Source organism: Phyllostomus discolor, chromosome 6 (genome assembly GCF_004126475.2).
Source record: "Phyllostomus discolor isolate MPI-MPIP mPhyDis1 chromosome 6, mPhyDis1.pri.v3, whole genome shotgun sequence".
Taxonomy (NCBI): Eukaryota; Metazoa; Chordata; class Mammalia; order Chiroptera; family Phyllostomidae; genus Phyllostomus; species Phyllostomus discolor.
Window position 1 is genome coordinate 7,652,729 of NC_040908.2, and position 15,265 is coordinate 7,667,993.

General features: G+C 40.9%; 1 protein-coding gene across 1 annotated transcript in view; it reads left to right on the forward strand.

The window, feature by feature from the left end:
- Positions 1–2,167: 2,167 nt before the first annotated feature.
- The window catches only part of VSNL1 (visinin like 1), an 82,348-nt gene continuing 69,250 nt past the window's right edge, over positions 2,168–15,265 (forward strand). The window contains exon 1 of the mRNA XM_028517032.2: positions 2,168–2,512. The gene's annotated coding sequence lies outside the window, so the exon portion shown is untranslated. The remainder of the gene's footprint in view (positions 2,513–15,265) is intronic.

Sequence of the window (15,265 nt, forward strand, 5' to 3'; positions counted from 1 at the left end):
CTCCCGAAAGAAACCAGACAGCCCAGCGTTAAATGCTTTAGTAGGAGAAATCAACAAAAGATGGGAAATTACTCTGAAACCCTTGGAGGTCTCCACCGCCAACCAAAGCAATTCATCAGGACTGACTTTTGACCCGACTTCTTGCAGAGAAACAAGAGTGAACCGTCCAGGCGAGCCTCGCTGCGCAGTGCGCAATGCGGTCAGGGAGCGCAGGGCTGGCGCTGCCACACTCAAAACGTGCTCGGCTGCCGCAGAGCTCCGGGGCCGCGCGCCCTGCAACCCGCGACTCCGCGCGACTCCGCGCTCCGGGTTTCCGCGGTCACCAGCACCGCGCGGGAGAGCCCCGCCAGGAGGGGAACCTGGGCAAGCTGTGTCTCGGAGTCCCTAGAGCGTTGTCCCCCTCCGCCCAACCTTCCCGAGACGTCTGGCCTGAGGAAGTGTGTGCCTGGGCTCTGCGCCGGCCAGGCTGGCATTTTGCAAGAGGCCACCGCATCACCGCTGGAGGCCCTCACCTGGCTGGAGCTTTCGATTGCCACAGACGCATGAGGCAGTGATTCTCCTGGTCTTCGCTTCAGTAGCCTTAAGTTCTTCCAAGCAGGACACTCCAGCTTGCAGCCAGGAGCAGCTCTCGCCTGGTGGTGATGGTTTGTCAGTCTAGAGCCGGGATTCTCAACCAATATGCCTCAAGAGGTTTTTAAAACGTGCAATACTTGACTATTTAGTCAGGGGCACTGACCTCTTTTTCCTTAGTTCATCAAATCTAAAACAAACAAAACAACACAGCCAACACAATAACCTTCTGGTGGAAATGAATCAAAATTATACCTCTTTTTTTTCTCAGATTGGCAAAAAATATATATTTTCCAGTATGCTGCAGAATTTTAGTAATTAGTTTATTTGTGCCATGAAGTGAAAAAGGTTGAAAATCGCTGGGCTAGAGTCCATTTGCCATAGTAGATGCTCTTGGTGTCCTCAGAGTGGAAAGGCCGATTTAGCAATTTTCCTGGGGGTGATGAGGTGTGTGAAGGCCCTTGGCAAACTGGAAAGCTCTGCTTAAGGAGAATGTGGATCTTTGATCTTCACTGTGCCTCTAGAACTTCTCTCCCCTTAAAATAGAAGTCCCGCCTTAATGTAAACCTCAGGAGGGCTTTTGTTCACTGCATTACCTCCAAAGCATAGAACGGTGCCAAACAGTAGGTAGGTGGTCAGTGAATAACATTTGAATGAATGAAAGTGCAAACATATACACTTGAGGAAAATGATCAGGTTGGAAATGTGTGCGAATTCTTCTTGCTCTTCCGGGGAGGGAATCGACGAAACATTTACTGGGCACTACTCTTTGCCAAGTCTTCTAGGCTTTGGCAGGCCAGTGGGGAACAGAGGAGAGCTGGCTACTAGCAGTGTTGAAGGACCAAAGATTGGGGCGACGTGTAAGATCACTTAGTTCAAGCCCTCAATCCTGGATTCCAAGGATGGTTCATTCATCCCCTCTCCTTTTCCCTCTCCACCACCCGCACCCCTGACTCAGACTCACTAAAAGCGTATGCAATAAGCCTTTATTAAGTGCATACAGGGAGCGCTTATTAAACGTTTGTTGATGGTTAGCATGATTTGCTCCAGGACCAGTCGAGGACTCAGCTCCCTCCAAAGCACATTTCTCCGTAGCCTTTCCAGGCCTGGACCCTCCTGGGCACTGGGGGTCCTACTACAGGGCCTGGCTCCCAGTACTCCCAGCATAAGACCCTGGGACACAATGGCCCATGCTAAGTGCCCACCGTTAGGGTTCCTTCACAGGAGCCCAGGTGATGGGCTCAGCTTGCTGGGGACGTTTCCTTCAAGGGAAAGGGATTTCTGCAGTTTTCTCCTCCACCTGCAGCCTGACAAAAGCTGGGCTGGGGGCCCTCCAGGGCTGAGCGCGGCGGGAACAGCAAGATCCACGTGCCGCATCTCTGGCCTCCGCCTTCACCACCAACCTGGGCACCCGCGGGGCGTGGTGAGCCCACGTCGCCTGCCCTCGCGCCCGTCCAGGTGCTGCTACTCTGGGAGCCAGGCTCTCTTCTCCTATCTACTTTCCTCTTGAGTTTCTGCTAAAATCTGGAGACGTGGAATTCACCGGCGGAAACTCCGAGCCCCTCCAACTGAGCATGCGCCAATGCCAGGCTGCTTTTGGTCACTCGCTCTCGAGTTAGCGGGAGGGGCGGGGGAGGCGAAGCGGGAGGGGTGCCTGGCGAGGCGGCGGCTCGAGCGCCTGCGCACCCAGCTCCAGCGACCCCAGGTTTTCTATGGGATTCCCAATCTGCAGCGGAGATTTACCGGAGCGTGTTGCGGCTGCCGCTGGGTTTGGAAGGCGCGATCCAAGAGGGATTTAAGCAGCCTAGAGCTCCAAAGGATAAAAAAGAGCGCGAGAGAACCACGCACAGAGACGGCTTAACCGTTTGCCCGAATTAAATATATATAAAGAACTGTTGAGTGTTGTCATTTTCGTTAGGTGACCGTGCACAGCGCTATAACTGTAAGTAGAAAAAACAATATTTATTGCATTCTGCATGTGTAGTGCAGCCAATTGGCCAGGAGATGCTTTGGTTATTGTCACACACTTTGCTTTGCATATAGATGCGTCTGCATGCATGGTGACAGTTGCCTTGGTTAATGCTGGCCGTCTGAATGTGCAGTTAGTCCATGGGGGACTTTTTGGAATAATGGGGTGGGGGAAGGGGGAGTGTTTATATACGGTATGTTTAGAGTGGGAGGGAGTTGTCTTCGGCTAGATTTAAGAAAGGTGAAACAGAGGTGATTTTGTAGTTCAAGCCTATAAATAGGAGGATTTCCTTACAGATATTTAAGTAACTAATCGACCGATTGTGAAGTTTTCCGGTTGCTGATAAAACTCCTGAGCGGTTGCAGTCAAGTAGCAACCTGTCATTCGCAGGGTTGGTGCAGCATTTTTCTCACCGTGGAATCGCCGTGAAGGTGTTTGCTCAGTAAACCTGAGTGCACGAGATGGTGTGGAGCGCAGGGCTGGCTTCCAAGCGGGATGTGAGTGTTTAGAACCACGCAGCTCGAGGCAAAATAAGCACATTTCTCTCGGTATTTAAAAGTGAGTGGATAATGTTTCCTTTTTGATTTTTCGTCAGGATGGTGAGTGGGCAGAAAAGGGACAGATGTTCCACCGCACAGTCAGCCGTCTATTTTGAACAGAGTCTGAGACACAGAGCGGCTGAATGGGGAGTCAGATCCAAACTAGTAACCTGCCTTTGCACCCCGTGTTCGCATTCCGGAATGCGGGGTTGGGAAATGTGCACCCAGACGTGTTACATTTAGTAGTGTTTCTTTAAAGGAGGAAAGGTCATTGTGTGAGTGTGTGTGTGTGTGTGTGTGTGCGCGCGCGCGCGTGCGGGTGTGTTTTGAGATAGATTGCTCCTTCCCAGAAACGGGAGAAGGGTCTTTGCAAGGTCAACCCCCCTGTGGAAATGTGAGGTGCTGGCGAATGGGGGGACAGGGGAGGCTGCCAGAGGAAACGGTGATGCTCCGTGCAAGTGCTCATCACAGCATTGCACGGATCAGTGCCCAGTGAGACGCAAGAGTAGGAATCCATTTTTCTAGAGTTGCCCTCCTGTCCATATTTTGGAGACTAAAATGAAATGGAAATGCAGTGGGTGTAGAATACAAGTATATACTATATGTGTTTCACATCCCACTTTAAGACAAAGACGAGCAAGGGAGATGTATTTCTACTTATATTATTATTATTATTATTTTAATTAAAAAATTTCAGGTTACGGCAAATTAAAAGGGAAACTCTTATGAAAACACATTTTATCTCCAGTACCATCAAAAGTGCCTACATGTGTGAGTGGTGGTGGGGGCGGGGGGAAGGGGTTCTGCATCACTGAACATGTTACCCATGAGTGCACCCACATTAAGCTTGGGTGTTTAATAACCCTAGAAAATGCTGCACTGAAGCAGGTTGGCAGAATGGAATGAGGCAGGCAGACAAGGAAAGAAAGAGCATGGCCAGTGCGTGCTGGATTGCCACAAAAAAAAGGGCAGATCCAATTTCTGGGATGAAATGAAATAAAATTTTCCCAAAATAGGGCAGCTCATTATAAGGCTCTTTGCCCTTTTGCTAGTCCAACTATTTAGAACCTACTCAAAGGAATTTATAATTTATTTAAATGGATGAAATTTTAAATAGAAAATTTGAGAATATCCTTTCCTTGGAAAACCAAAGGATAAATTATACTTCCTTCTCTGTTCTTCCCTTCCTTAGTCAGGGCAGAAGGAGAAATCATTTGTCACAACTGAGCCATACCCCTTGTCATCACTGAGAGTTGAATCAGCTCCATGAGTAGTGCAGGTGTGCACTGCACTGGTAATGGGTGGGGGAAGGGGGAGGGAGAGTCTGGTATTCAAGTTCACAGACATATGGTCTCAGATACCCTGGTTCACAGGCTGACTGTTACAGAGGGTCACATCTGGCCCAGACCTTCAAAGGCATCTAGTCCAAATGAGGAACTGAGGCCCAGAGCCATGAGCAAGGGAAAAGCCAATTAACTTCTAGTTTGTGGAATAAACAATCAGAAAGTAATATTGAATGGAAATGGGCCCTTCTCTCGGCACTTTTAGCATCCTCAGTGACATTGCTGAATTCTTCAAATACATAATTCTTTGCTCCCAAAACATCTTTTGAGAGGGTCCCAAGGGTTCCTTTTCACACCATAGCACTTCTCTGCCTCTCCTCACTTGTAAGGCTTCTTTTATTTCTTTTCTATTGCCCCTCACCTCTAATAGGCCCACCTCTTACATGTTTAATCTGGCCTTCCTGGCCTCTTCTGTACCTTAGTTAATTTCTTCAGAATTTTGGAGTGTTTTGAAAGAGCAGGCAAACCAGTCTGATCTTCAGCTCCTGTTTGAGGACTGCCCAGCCCCATCTCTATCCCCTCCCTGCTGTGTTCCCAGAATGCTCAGGGAACCCCGCCTTCAGAGACACTGCAGGCCCCATGCTCATTCTTCCACCTTCTTGCCTCCTCCTGAACTGCTGCAGCTACAGGCGCTGGGACATTGTGGAGCGAGGAAGCTGCGGTGTAAACACACCGTGGGCTCTGCCAGCTCTCCTCTGCCTCCTAGAAGGCAGAATCCAAATCCAAGATGCCTGTCTCTGGCCTTCTGGAACTCCTCCAGATGAAGCCACCTTCAGAGAAGGGGAGGGGTGGGGGGACAAGAAGATCCAGGAGAAGAGTGCTTGACTGGCTCAACCTGACCAGACCCTATAGAGGCCAGCGGTGCAGCTTTTAAAAACCTTTAGAGCCTGCCAGGGGCTTGTGGGGCTCTTCTCCTACAGTCCTCTTCTCTGTCTTGCTGGGCAGGGATTGCAACGCAGGCAGCAATCCCTGCCTGAGGGACCCTTCTCTTTGCTCCTTTTTTCCTCCCTTTCCTTCACTTGCTTTCTCTATTTTCCCCGTTCTTCCATAAAAATTTCCTGAGTGTCTGTATAATAAAGCTCCAGACATTTTTAAAGTAACCCATGTCTTCCTATTCCTTCTTCAAAACTGTAATCTCTCAGGCACTGAGAAAGATAACCCAAACCAACCACAAATGTCCCCTTGAGGGAAATGCCAGGGATTCTTACCTTAAAAAGCTGAGGCATTAGAGGACTCGAGAGGAAGACAGAGCCTGAGTCTCTGTCTCATTTGAGAGAGGAGCTAATTCCCTTAGATGGGAGATGTTGAGGAAGCAAGGTGATGAGTTTCCCAACAGGTTCACCATTTAACAAGGTAATTTAACCCCTCTCCTCATGGCAAACCTTTACTCAATTGGGAAGAGCTCTCTGTTGCATAGTCTGTTCCTAACAACTGCTCTTGCATCACATGTCACCTGGTCTTGCCATCCCATCCTGAAAATAAGCATTCCAGGATTATTCTGCACACCAGGTAGCCTCTCCAGACAGCAGAGACTTGTAGCTGTTAAGTGCCCTGCTTTGATTTGCCTGGCTATGGACCTCCTTCCGCAACAGGCTAACTTGATTAGAAATGCTGTCCCGGGGAAGCTATAGGCTTTCTATTTGGGTTGCAAATGGCTATGGATTCCAAACATTGCTGAGAAGCCCTGTGGGGAGCTTCACAGAATAACAGTATAACATTAAGATCAAATGCATGGTTTCTTAATCAACAAGGGCAATATATTTTAATGTCACTCTAAAGGCCTTTTTCTTTGTATTGAGTGATTTCTGTATTCCTAAGATTAGTGATTATTTAGGAAGATAGGAAGGTTCTTTTTTAGAAGGGATCACGTTCAGTTAATTTAAGATTGAAAGTAACAATGTCCATTTTGTTGTGTGTAGTAGATATAAATATATTACATTTGCTAAAGTATCAAATGACACAGAGATAAATTAATAAATGATTGATATTTCTATTATCCCAGGGATTAATCCATATAGCTAATAGAGTATATGAGCCAGAAGAGATCCATGTAAATTAGTGAGACTATCCTTCCAATATATATTTTTTAAAAAGTACAGTAAGGAATGGTTTTATCTTAAAGATCTATCTACCATATGAGAACACAGTCCACAAGAGCTGAGATTTCAATGACCTTTTTCATATTTCCACAATATCTGTACAATGGCTTTTATAGTAGATACACTATAATATTTGTCAATTAAATATTTCTTCTAACAAGAATCAGTTGTATGTACCTCGTTAATTATATTAAGAAATTAAAAAGCACGTGAGCAATTAACATTGCTATAAATATCTGTTAGTAAAAAGAAAAGCTAGACTAAAGATTATTTTATAATTTATTTTCAGTAAAGATATAAAGCACTATGTTAATACCTTTAAGAGTGCTTTTTAACCCACTCACATGAACATCCTCCTTTTAATCTCTTACTAAGTAAAACTATAAATTATTTTTACCTCTTCTCTAGAGTTGATACTAATAATTCAGAGGCAATGTAAACCTAGACTACGGCAGCTATGTGCACCACTCTTTTAGATGATGGGTCTCTTGAGCTGTGGAATTACTTTAACATGTTCACAATGTGGGGGGACCGACCATAACACTACATTTCTCACTGGTGGTTGGTTTCTAAAGATAACTTATGTTCTCTTAAGTGAATCAAAATAGTTTGAGTTGCTCACAGCTTGATTCACTGAGAACTTCACAAATGGGATGCTTAAGGAACTACTTAGTGAATGAAACAGAAATGGAATAGCAAATTACTGAAGAATCCTCAAAGAGGTTTGACACTTTAATAATAAGGTACCTGTGAATACATTAAAGAGATGTTCTATACCCTGATCAGCTAACTTAAAGCATGAAAGTCAGATGATTTGTTATGACTCTTATGCTTGCTCTGTCTTTCTCAACTGCCTTACTTCACTGCAGTTCTAATGCAGATGACCTGCTGTGTAACCACCAATTTTTTATTCCTTAGAAGACAACGTGCTGTATTTCTAACCATTTGCTGCATTATTTTCAGGTGAATGATCTATTTTCTTTTGTTCTAAATTACACTTAGGACTTAGAGTGCTCTCATACACCAGTGCCTTCAAGCTCAATATATCTAACAATAATTGCGGGACTTTTTATAGAAACTAGGTCTCTCTTAATTAACAAAGATTTCATTTTTATGAAGTATTGCTCGTAAAAGGCAGTGTATTCACAAATCAGTTATTTGCCTACAATTATTATAAATCTATAGAGTGAACCCGATTTTTTTATTCTTGCTCCTATGTGGACTTCCTGAAAATAGAAATTTGTCACTTTAAGGGTACTTTTTTCTCCTTTCTTTGGATCCTATTTATTATGTCTTAAGCTCTGAAAGTCTATGAACTTTTGAGAAGCTTAATGTAAATAGATTTTTTTGCAAATCATTAACATGTTAAATATGCTTTGAAGCCTAGATGAATTTTTTTCTAATTCAAAGAACTAGACCTTAATATTTCTGCTGTTTTATATTTCAGAATGTTTATAGCAGTTGAAGTTTTCTTAAAATAGTAGAATCTGGTGCTACAGGAATTTCTGGTGTTTTATATTTTGCATCGGTTTTATTAATTTATGATTAGTGTGCTTATTGCTGACTTCTTGAAATGTAATCTTAAGTTATCAGTGACATGTCCATTGGAGGTCCATTAAGCATTATCAATAAAGTTGACATGCTTATTAACATAATATTTTCTTTTCAACATATCAAATAATGCTGCACAAGTCTGACTCAATTAGCAACTTCAGTTTTTTGGAGTTCTTTGACATTTGATGCTGTGAGTTAATGGAAGACTATCAATTTTGTTTATTGCAGAAGTCCAAGTGTTTTTAAAATGTATACATAAGATGCTTAGTGCTTGCTTTCTTGGTCATATGGGAAATTTTATGAAAACTGAAAATGACTGCAAAATAAGGTTAAATTTTTTATAAAATTCTTAGTTTTCTTTTAAATGTTTCTAAAGGTATTCTTTCCTCATAGTGATATGAAAACCACCAATTTAATGTTTCCTCATTTTTAATTTGTGAATGGGAAAATTCCTCGGCCCTTACCAGTGTTTCAGCTGGCTCAAAAGAAATGTAAACAAGAGTTTTCAAGCTAGATGTACTTAGGTGAAAAACCCCAGTCCAGCCCTGGCTGGCATAGCTCAGTGGATTGAGCGCAGGCTGTGAGCCAAAGTGTCGCAGGTTCGATTCCCAGCCAGGGCACATGCCTGGGTTGCAGGCCACGGCTCCCAGCAACTGCACATTGATGTTTCTCTCTTTCTCTCTATCTCCCTCCGTTCCCTTTCTAGAAATGAATAAATAAAAATCTTAAAAACAAACAAACAAACAAACAAAACCCCAGTCCCAGTTTATGAGTTCTGTGACCTTCACTAAGTTGTTCAACCTCTCAGCCTCAGTTTCCATTTAAAATGGTAGTTGACAGGATTCTTGAACAGAAAACAGAAGCTATGTATGTAAAGAATATAATGCCTCATTATTAAAAGTGTAAAATAAATTATAGTTACTATCATCCCTTTCATGAGAAATCAATGGCTCATAAACCACTTTGGTCTCTGAACAGTAGTAATCCCATTCCTGATGGACCCTCTGAATGACGAACTGAGCTATTAAGAGCACTGAACAGTTAACAGTGCCTAACCTGCGAAACAAATGACTGTTGTGTAAATGTGCAAAGCATTGTGTAGTCGCTGTGGAATCGACGCTAAATAAGACACAGTCCCTAATGAGGAAGACAGAGAAACACATTTCAGTAAGTCAAGGGAAGTACAAAATTGATCAAGATACACAGAGGAGTGACTTTCTAGAAGAAATACCTACACTGAGTCCTCAAACTTCCCATTTCTCTCATTCTTTATTTAAATGAATCCCCTTTCTATCACACCTTTTCTTACCATCATTATTCTGCCATGGAAATTGTGCAAAACAGAGTGTGGAACTAAGAGGACATGTTTATATTTGTTTCCTTATTAAATATATTTTTATTTTAAGATCATTGATTAATTATTTTTCAATATAGCCAAATTATGTGGCCCTTGTGTCCCACCCACACCTCCAGTAGATTATGGAATTTTAATAAAAAGCATTTTATGATCACAGCCTTTTGGTGTCAATATTATACTACAACACTTCTATCCTTTAATACCTCCCCCAAAAAGGGATTGCTATCTGATACTCTCTCCCACCTCCCCATATTACTCCAACTAACTTTATGACTAATTTGTCAATGTGTATCTGTGGGAGGACTCTTCTGTGATCTAGTCTTTCATTCTTTCCCCAGGGCTTTCACAATAAGGAAAAGAACCCTTTTCCTACTGTACTGGAAACCTGTTTCCAGCCCCTCTACACTCACACACACTCACAGTCCACATACACACACTCACAGTCCAAATGGCCTTATTGTCTTTAGCTCTTCTAAGAGCCTTTTAGCTTCTCCTAAGCTTTTTCTCCCTTCTCCTCTTATTTCCTGCCTCATTGACTAGGGAATTTCAAGCGCGTTTCTCATCTGTGGTTAACAAGGAACATCCTCTCTCCCTTTTGAGGCTGCAAAAGTTGCACCTAAATTCTGAAGTTCTTTTGTACGGTAGAAGTCTTGGGTGATTCACAGAACTGGGTAGGACTTTTGGTTCTTACTAATTTGGGGAGCTTATTCTCTCACCTGTGAAATGGGGATAACATATTCACATTATGAAATGTCGAAGACCTTATATAAATATACCACCTAAAAGAGCATAGCGGGTAGTAAATTGTTCTTCCTCCCACCCCAGACCCCCACCATCCCTCCTGCCCATCCTCTTCAGTCTGCATTTCATCATTTCTCCTAGCCTCACGTTCTAAGTATTCTGCTCTTCCCAGGTATATTTGCCCCGATCTTCTGGTAGTTAAATAATAGCTAATACACACACCTCCCAGGCAGCATGGTGAATGCGATGTTAGAAAGGTATACTAACTGAATCAATGCCCTAGCTTAGACCAGTGTCCCTGCATCTGTTTGTAAAAGCCCTTCCATTTATTTAAGACATGTCTCCTACTAACATCCTCAAAGCTTCCAATGGCTAACATCCAGCTGATGAACAGTCCTTCCTCACTCCAGTGATTTATAAATAATCTCTGGGGACCTCTTCCAGAGAGGAGGTATTTGTCTTCTGACCTTTATCTTCTCTCTCCTTTACCTTTCCCTCTGAGGTGCCTGTGACACCTTCCAATGACACTCTTACTTCACTTCTTTGTGGACCTAGCACTATCATTTACATATCTTTTGTCCATGATGCAAATGTCAATGAAATCACACCAAATAAACGGCACAAAGGGAGAACTTGGTGGTACACACAATCCAAATGGAGGGACGTGCCCGATTCAGGGTTTTATTTGTTGAGTGTTTGTAGGAGTGTGCGCATGGGCAGAGCCGAGAACGGATCTCAAAGCCGGGGTGAGGGACAGATGCACATACACACTGATATGCACGCATACACATGCATACGTGGTATGTACACAGTGCGTTCAGTGGGCTAGCATAGATTGTTTCACATTTTTAAGCAAAATCTCCCAGAGCAAAGAGCTTCCTAATGAATCAGTGCTTATGAGGCAGCATTAAAAAGAAGACCTATTGAAAGTTTCCTCATTCTAGATGAAGTGGCTGAGTTGAAAGAGAGGGTAGTTTCAACTTGGCAGTAAGGACATTTTAGACTTTTTTACAAGAAATATTTCCAAGGCATTCATAGTTATTTCCCCTCAAAGCGTTTTGAAGAAACATTTTTGAGGGAACTAGTACATCCTCAATCCCATTCTTAGACATTCCCTGCACACTTTTATATTAATTATAAATCTGAGTGGTCTGGTTGTAAAGACCCCAGTATCTATTTAGCTTTTGCTTAACCTTATTTCTTCAATCTTTGTTCAGGGAACTTATGTTAAAAAACAGTTTTTACCATCTTGTAGCTACTTTAGAAATACAAAACCTGAACTACATGCAGATAATGGGAAGTGTGTAAAACTAAGAGTTATTACATGTGTTTTAGGCATTACACCTGTGCTGTAGTCATCACAAATGTGAAGTCCCAGAAAAATTACTTAACTTTTCTGAATTTTTATTTCCTTGTGTGAAAATAAAGATGAGATTACCAATCTTCTCTAGTTAGCAGTTATGAAATTGAGATGACTTTGAATATATTCTATGGATTATATAGTGCTATGTGATGGTAAGAAATGTATTATTATCATGTAACTTTAGAATTTTAGTTTATTTTTGAGAAAAGGTATAATTTAAGAATCAAAGTACTGGTCTTGTGCAAATTGTTGCATCAAGGTTTTATCTGCTTCTCCACTGCTTAGTTCAAAATTGAGCTGAGGAAGAGGAGATTGAATTGTAGATAAGTGGAAATTTATGTTTAAATTAAATTGAACTTAAAAAATTTTTTTAAAGATTTTATTTATTTTTAAACAGAGGGGTAAGGAGGGAGAGAGAGAAACATCAATGTGTAGTTTCCTCTCACATGCCCCAACTGTGGACAGGGTCTACAACCCAAGAATATGTCCTGACTGGGAATCAAACTGGCAACACTTCGGTTTGCAGGCCTGTGCTCAATCCATTGAGCTACACCAGCCAGCACCTAGACTGAACTTTTTAATACCTACAAACAACCACTTTTTGATACCAGAAAGTAACCTGAAAAGATGTAGATCAACCCAATAAATCATCCTGGGATGGAAAAGGAAAACAGTAGAGTGTGTTTGAGGCAGTGATGAAAAGAATAAAGATAAATAGCCAACTCACTCAATAAACTGGTTATAAAAAGAGCCATGCAAAATGGCATGTGATTTGTTCGTAAAACAAGAGGTCTAGGCAAAGGGGACACTGGGAAAGGATGATATTCTTCCAGGGAGGTGCTCTGTAGGCAGCCATGTACACAAAAGTTTTGGCTGTTAGCCAATATCCAGTTCATCTGAAGATTGAAAGTTATTTCTAGGCTGATTCATGAGAGCAAGGAAATGAAAACAGAGATCATTTCTTTTTTATCATAGTCACTAGCCGTGTTGTAGAAAATTTGGAATATGTAGAACACTGTGGTGGATATTTACACACAGGGCTTCACTGAGTCCACATTACAGTTCTACAAGGTAAGTGTCTGCAAGTTATGCTTCTTTTTGTGACTAAGTAGCTGTGTCTCAGAAGGTAATTTATACAGGGTCACACTGCTACTAAGTGAAAAGATGTTATTTAAATCCAGGACACTCTCTCTGCCAGTTTACAAAGGCTTACAAAACAAAACAAAACAAAACAAAACTTTTTAAACACTATGGAAAGCATGCACATTTGAAAAAAATAATGTAATGAACTTTCACTTACCCATCACCCAGCTTTAACTATCATTAAGATCACTTTTTCCCCCTCCAGTAGGTTAATTTGAACAAATTAAGACATCATATTATTTCATTTATGAATATTTAAATATATAAGGACTCTTTAAAACACATCCACAATACTGTTACACACCAAAAAAATCAATATCATCACATATGTAGTCAGCATTCCAATCTTGTAAGAATTATAGTAGTTTATCTGAATGAGGATCCAAATAAGGTCCTGTACATCCCGGTTGTCTAATAGACAGCAGCCCGCTTTATATAAGACATTTATACAAGTCCTGCTTCTCTCTGGAGAAACGTGGTGTAGGAAAAAGAGACATGGCTTCAGAGATGAATGTAGCTACTTTGACAGTTATTTAACTTTTGCAAAATGGAAATTATATCCCTGAGATTAGCTGTAAGGATTAATATCATAATGTCTATGAAAGTGCTTAGCACAGTCTCTGGCATGTATAAGGCTTTCAGTGAATGTTAATTTCCCTTCATAAAAAAATTTAAAAGAAAAACAATGGAATAATAGGCCAAGAAGCTTGAGGAAACTTCTTGGAGTGCTTTTGGCTACTGATCCCTTGAGATCCCTCCCATTTTGTTTCTGAATGGAAATTTGACCACAATTGTGCCAAAGTGGCTAACGGCTAATAGCTCTGAATCCTCCCCACTGCATGTTTATAGCTCTGTATGGTTTCCCACAGGAAAAGGAAGCAAATTTGTGACTTTAAAATGACCTCAAAATTTTTTTTAAATTTTATATCAATTAAAAATAATACCAAAATGTATGATATGTTAGTAGAGGTTAATATAATGTTGCAGAGGTCATAATTTAAAAACTATTAAGTAGAGGCAATTAATCAGAATCAAATTTGAGTTTGTTTTTGGTTCAGATGAACTTGGGCAAGTCATTTCCCTCCTCATTTTTCAGTTTCTCGGATGTAAAATAGAAGTTCTGCATAAAATAATCAAAAGATTGGACATCAGCAACATGGGAAAATGGAAATAAAACTGGACCGTAAATCAGAACCAAACGAATTCTGACTCCACCACTTAATGGCAGTGTGGCCTTAGGCAAATAATTGAATCTTTCTGAGCTTCAGTGTTCTCATTTGTTAAGTGAGAATTTAACCTGCCTCACTGAATTGTGTTAAAAACTATGGATACTACATATGAAAAGCCTAACAGAACCTTAGTATTTAACTGACACTCAATTTTTAAAAATGAAGCCGTATTTGCTGTTCTTAACGAGATTTTAATTTAAATTGGGAAGTTAAATGAATTCATAATCAAGAAGTATACAGTTGAGTATAGCTGGCATGTCAGCTCCTGTTTGGGGTGCATATAAAACCATTTGTGAAGGTAATGGATACTTTTTCTAGAACATAAATGTTTGAATTCAGAACATTGTGTTTATAAAGGCTCATAGCACAATGACAGTAACATAATGTTCTTGTACTTCTCGTGCCTGCCTATTTAGTAAATATAAAGTGAGCAGCTTCTTCTATGTTACGTGAGAACAATTAAAATGCCAACCAGAGTACTCAGATTTTTGCAATAGGTCTATAAGTTTTTACATCTGTGAATGAAAACTTGCTGGGTGTTGTTATAATAGAAGAAAGGCTAAAAATTTATACAGTATTCCAGCTAGCTTCTCTGGATTATAGCTACTGGTTCCTATGGTAGATAACCAAGAATCGTGGCATTTCTCTGAATTTGGAGCCAGTTTGGACACCACCAATTGCTGGTGGGGTGATTGAGTTTATCTCATTAAAAAAGTGCAAATATTCCAGTTTTGTGGTTGTTTAGGAGTAGATATGAGTAGAATATTTCTTGTTTCATTAGATGAAGGAGACAGAGACTACTTTTTTCTTTCAGAAGACTTTGTATCTAGTTTTACAAACTCATTTTGCAAACCTCTAAGAACTAGAAGTAAAGAAGGCTGCTATTGGCATTCTAAGAAATTCATTGAACAATACTCGGTCCTTCAAGTCTCTACTCACACAAAAGCTCTTATACAGCTTGATGGAGAGCTGGGAATTTGCTCTTCTTAAGTGCTTAGTAATACCTCCTTCTGAGTAAAAAGAATCACAGCTGCTCATTGTAGAAAATTTGGAAAGAAAAACATAGAAAAAAGAATAAAATCACCTATGATCTGTTATTTATTGGCTAAATTTTCCTCCTTTGCAAATATTGTTTCTAATAGAGATTACTCATTTCTTTAAAACTGGTATCTTACTTTCTTTCCTCCTTAGCATGACCCTTGCTATTAAAACTCTTCACAAATGTCATTTTAAGATATTATATTCTATTACATATATGGACAAGGTTTACCTCACTGTTCTCTTATTATTATATATTTTAACGTTTTAAATGCCACTGAAGGGAACATCTTTGTGCACAATTCTCACTACCATTTTAA